Source organism: Gigantopelta aegis, unplaced genomic scaffold (genome assembly GCF_016097555.1).
Source record: "Gigantopelta aegis isolate Gae_Host unplaced genomic scaffold, Gae_host_genome ctg3623_pilon_pilon, whole genome shotgun sequence".
Lineage (NCBI taxonomy): Eukaryota > Metazoa > Mollusca > Gastropoda > Neomphalida > Peltospiridae > Gigantopelta > Gigantopelta aegis.
In genome coordinates this window covers 6,507-12,500 of record NW_024533429.1, presented here as the reverse complement: position 1 = coordinate 12,500, position 5,994 = coordinate 6,507, and the positions used below count along the sequence as shown (strand labels likewise).

The following is a 5,994-nucleotide window of genomic DNA, read 5'->3' as shown; positions in this document are numbered from 1 at the left end:
TAATCAAAAATATTTAGCGGGTTTCCTCTCTAAGACTATACGTCAAAATTACGGCCACCGGGACATTCTAAAAGCAATGTTCTGTTGACAAGCGATACACGTGTACGTAGGTATGTAAGGATGGATGGATGGATGGATGGATGGATGGATGGATATTTATATGCTGTATGTATGTCGGGTTTGACTATTACGTTCATATATATTAACGTACTGGCGCAAAGGATAATTAAATCCGTTCTGGCCTCACAAATTGTCTCATGCCGTAGCTGGGACTTGAACCTGTAGCACCGAATCACCCTCGACTTGCAGACTTGCCACGGTATGTATGTATTGATGTATGTATATCTATATATTGCATGTATGTCGAGGTTCACTGTTACATACATAGATGCGTAGAGGATAATTAAATCCTTTCTGGCCTCACAAATTGTCCCATGCCGTTGCTGGGATTCGAAACTGTGGCACTGAATTGCCCGTAACTTGCAGACTTGCCATGATAATTATGTTCTGAGCAACCAAGACATCCATAAAAAGGATGCTCTTTAACTCAACCACATGCATGGGGCCTACAAGCTATGCGGTCGACCCCGCTTACGTGCATGAAACAGTGGGCAGACCTGGCACTGGCTAGTATGTATTGATGTATGAATATCTATATATTGTATGTATGTCGTATTTGACTATGTATGTATGTATGTATGTATGTATGTATGCATGCATGTATGTATGCATGCATATTTGAATATATGTATGTATGTTGGTATTGATGTATGAATATCTACATATTGTATGTATGTCAAGGTTGACTGTTAGACACATATATATTAACGCACTGGCGCAGGGGATAATTAAATCATTTCTGGCCTCATAAATTGTCCCATGCCGTCACTGGGACTCGAACCTATGGTACCGAATTGCATGTATGTATGTATGTATGTATGTATGTAACAGGATAGCTTAATTTGTAACTACATGTAGTTATGACAAATGAATGCAAACATACCTGCACATGTAGCTATGTGTAACACTTACAAGTACGGCAATGCACCTTTAAAAGTAATTCACAGTGTTTTATTCGCCGACACGCTCCATGGTTCGATTTTTGTTTCCTGTTGTGTGTATCAGCGTCCACGTGGGAACTGCTGGGCTGAAAATATCGACTATGTACGCCAGTAACGATTAAAACGTACTCCTGGCCTACCTGTAAAGCATTCGCCTTAAAGATGGTCGATTAAGGCTGTACTCCACACAGACGTCAAACCGGTCTCGGTGGTATCATACCCTACCGTAGGGTGTAGCGATTAAAGCCACCGGACTTAAAGGTGCTATGTCAAAGTTGAATAACGGCGGTACCCGCCAAAATTATTTTTGCTTTGAAACATAAAGTTAATACCTTCATTTATATGCCTGCAAAAAAAAAAAAAAATACAAAAAAACCTGCAACCAAATAATTACTAGTAGACAAAAAAGTGTATTTTAAGGTCATAGCGGCCTGCGTGATATAAAGGGTAGGCCACAGAGGCATGAGTGATATAGAGGTTAGGTCATCGCGGCCTGCGTGATATAAAGGATAAGCCACAGAGGCATGAGTGATATAGAGGTTAGGTCATCGCGGCCTGCGTGATATAAAGGGTAGGCCACAGAGGCATGAGTGATATAGAGGTTAGGTCATCGCGGCTGCGTGATATAAAGGGTAGGCCACAGAGGCATGGTGATATAGAGGTTAGGTCATAGCGGCCTGCGTGATATAAAGGATAGGCCACAGAGACATGAGTGATATAGAGGTTAGGTCATAGCGGCCTGGGTGATACAAAGGGCAGGCCACAGAGGCATGGTGATATAGAGGTTACGTGATCGCGGCCTGCGTGATATAAAGGATAGGCCACAGAGGCATGAGTGATATAGAGGTTAGGTCATCGCGGCCTGGGTGATACAAAGGATAGGCCATCGCGGCCTGGGTGATTGGTGATACAAAGGGTAGGCTATAGAGGCATGGGTGATATAGAGGTTACGTGATCACGGCCTGGTTGATATAAAGGGTAGGCCATAGAGACCTGGGTGATAAAGAGGTTAGGTCATCGCGGCCTGGGTGGTTGGTGATACAAAGGGTAGGCCATAGATGCATGGGTGATATAGAGGTTACGTGATCACGGCCTGGTTGATATAAAGGGTAGGCCATAGAGGCCTGGGTGATAAAGAGGTTAGGTCATCGCGGCCTGGATGATATAAAGGGTAGGCCATAGAGGCCTGGGTGATTGGTGATACAAAGGGTAGGCCATAGATGCATGGGTGATATAGCGGTTACGTCATCGCGGACTGGGCGATATAAAGGATAGCCTATAGGTGCATGGGTGATATAGTGATTAGGTCATCGCGGCCTGGGTGATATAAAGGGTAGGCCATAGATGCATGGGTGATATAGAGGTTAGATCATCGCGGCCTGAGTGATATAAAGGGTAGCCGATAAAGGCATGGGTGATATAAAGGGTAGCCGATAAAGGCATGGGTGATATAGAGGTTAGGTCGTAGCAAAGTTATAAAGCGTTCGCTTGATGCGCGGTCGGTGTATGATAGATCCCCGTCAGTAGACCCATTGGGCTATTTCTCGTTGCAGCCAGTGCATCACGACAGGTATATCAAAGGCTATGGTATGTGCGATCCCGTCTGAGGGATGGTGCATATAAAGATCCCTTGCTACTAATGGAACAATAAATGTAGCCGGTTTCCTGTACTACTAGAACACATTAATTTATTAATAATCGGCTATTGTGTGTCAGTGTGCTCTAGTGGTAGCGTTAAACAAAACAAACTTTAACTCTACATCAGTAATGGTATCCCCAAAGCGTATTTTCGCTTGTTGTTTAGTAATATTACGGCTACTGTCTGTGGTTTTGGCAGATCTGCAAGTTTCAAATCAACAAACCGATCGCCCGGTGTGCGACAGGTAATAGCAGGTACGAATCTTTGTAGTCCAGAGGCGTTCATAAAGAAGAATAGTATGCTCCCGCCAAAATCCGCGCCTGCCTAGAATCAATCGCTCTCGTCTCCCAACAGGCTGGTAGGTACTGGGTTCGAATCCCAGTCGAGGCATGGTATTTTTAATCCAGATACCAACTCCAAACCCTGAATGAGTGCTCCGCAAGGCTCAATGGGTAGGTGTAAACCACTTGCACCGACCAGTGATCCATAACTGGTTCAACAAAGGCCATGGTTTGTGCTATCCTGCCTGTGAGAAGTGCAAATAAAAGATCCCTTGCTGCTAATCGGAAAGAGTAACCCATGTAGTGGCGACAGCGTGTTTCCTCTCAAAATCTGTGTGGTCCTTAATCATATGTCTTACGCCATATAACCGTAAATAAAATGTGTTGAGTGCGTCTTTAAATAAAACATTTCTTTCTTTCGTCTCCCAATGCTCGATTAATGGCATATCAAAGGACGGGGATTATTTCAGGGTAACGTTTCGTCGCCAATCGTGTTTGCTATGTATGTTAACGATTGTGAAATGTATTTGTCATTAGAAAATTGTTCTTGTACTGAGATACACACTTTAAAGGGACATTCCTGACTTTGCTGCAACTTTTAATATCTTGTCGACTAACAGAGCCTTTTACATACCACATATATTTTTCTGCATAAAGTGTTAGTGGCTGTATATTAAACGTGTTTCTGATCATTCTAATATTTTTACTATGTTAAATTTCATTTTATTTCCTAAAATATACTTTTTTCATACATACTAAATTATTGCCAGTTTGGTCTTCTTACAAATATTAAGACGACCAGAAACACATTGAATATAGAGACACTGATATTCTAAAAAAAAGAAGAAAAAAAAGTAATATGCAAGTTTAATCGTAGAAATATTTTATTAGTCGGAAACATCTTACAATGCAGCAAACTCAGGAATGTCCCTTTAAATCTATTTTAATAATGTACGCTGATGATATGGCACTGATAGCTGAATGCGCAGAAGGATTACTAAAAAATAAAAATAAAAATTAATGCTCTCTCAAAGTATATTAACAAATGGTATTTAATTGTAAATACCAATAAGACTAAAATTATTGTTGTTAGAATTGCAGGTAGAATTGGAAATAATGACAAGTGGTTTTAAAATGATTATGAATTGGAGGTAGTAAATGAATTCAAAGGGACATTTCTGAGTTTGCTGCATTGTAAGATGATTGCGACTAATAAAATATTTCTATGATCAAACTTACATATTAAATATATTTTCTTGTTTAGAATATCAGTGTCTGTATATTCAATGTGTTTCTGGTCGTCTTAATATTTGTAAGAAGCCCAAACTGGATTTTGTCTTCAAATAATTTTGTAGAAAAACCTTTTTTAGGAAATAAAATGAAATTTAACATAGTAAAAATATTAAAACGATCAGAAACACGTTTAATATACATTCACTAATATTTTATGCAGAAAAATATATTTGGTATGTAATTACAATCGTTAAAAAGTCTCGGTCAGTCGATAACATCTTTAAAATTGCAGCAAACTCAGGATTGTCCCTTTAATTTTATTTGATAATGATGGAGAGCGCTTTAGTACTAACCACCATTATGAAATATTGTAAATATGGATATATCATAATTTGCTCTTTTTATTATAAAGCTTATAAGTTGTATAACTTAAAACAATAACGAACTTGAACCTGAGAGAGAGAGAGAGAGAGAGAGAGAGAGAGAGAGAGAGAGAGAGAGAGAGAGAGAGAGAGAGAGAGAGAGAGAGAGAGAGAGCGACAGGGAAAAAGAAACAGAGACAGAAAAAATGACAGAAAGACTGCGACAGGGAAAAGGCAAAAGGCAAAAAGAAACAGGCAGAGAGAAAAAACAAAGTGACAGGTCGACAGAGAGAGAGAGAGAGAGAGAGAGAGAGAGAGAGAGAGAGAGAGAGAGAGAGAGAGAGAGAGAGAGAGAGAGAGAGAGAGAGAGAGAGCGGCAGGGAAAAAGAGACAGAGACAGAAAGAATGACAGAAAGACAGCGACAGGTAAAAGGCAAAAGGCAAAAACAAACAGGCAGAGAGAAAAAACAAAGTGACAGGTCGACAGAGAGAGAGAGAGAGAGAGAGAGAGAGAGAGAGAGAGAGAGAGAGAGAGAGAGAGAGAGAGAGAGAGAGAGAGAGAGAGAGAGAGAGAGAGAGAGAGAGAGAGAGAGACAGACAGACAGACAGAGAGAGAGAGAGAGAGAGAGAGAGAGAGAGAGAGAGAGAGAGAGAGGGAGAGAGAGAGAGAGAGAGAGAGAGAGAGAGAGAGAGAGAGAGCGGCAGGGAAAAAGAGACAGAGACAGAAAGAATGACAGAAAGACAGCCACAGGCAAAAGGCAAAAGGCAAAAAGAAACAGGCAGAGAGAAAAACAAAGCGACGGGTCGACAGAGAGAGAGAGAGAGAGAGAGAGAGAGAGAGAGAGAGAGAGAGAGAGAGAGAGAGAGAGAGAGAGAGAGAGAGAGAGAGAGAGAGAGAGAGAGAGAGAGATTTTGATTTAATTAAAATGGACGTAATTTCATTTTATGTACCATATGTTGAACCTTTGTTACAAACTACAATATTGATTAATATCGATTGTTACGAACTAAAACATTGTGTACATATAATATTTACTTTGATATATTATTTATGAAAGTAAAGTAGTTTTCATGACGCATGTTAATATTGTGTACCATTTTATATTTTATAGAGCATTCATGTTGAACCCTGGAAAATAAAGATCAATATCGACTACTGCGTTTTGTTGATGCTGTCGCCACTCCATGGGCTTCTCTTTTTGATTAGCAGCAAGGGATCTTTTGTATGCACCATCTCATAGACAGGATAGCACATACCACGGGCTTTGATGTACCAGTCGTGGTGCACTAGCTGTAGCGAGAAATGGCCCAATGGGGCCCACTGACGGGGATCGATCCCAGACCGACGCTGCTCCTTAAGACGGCATGTACTGCGATGTTAATAAACCTACTACGCACGCACGTGTACTTGTTGATAT

General features: G+C 40.7%; 1 pseudogene; it reads left to right on the top strand.

The window, feature by feature from the left end:
• Positions 1-4,782: 4,782 nt before the first annotated feature.
• On the top strand, positions 4,783-5,733 carry LOC121392344 (annotated as a pseudogene).
• The last annotated feature ends 261 nt before the right edge of the window (positions 5,734-5,994 follow it).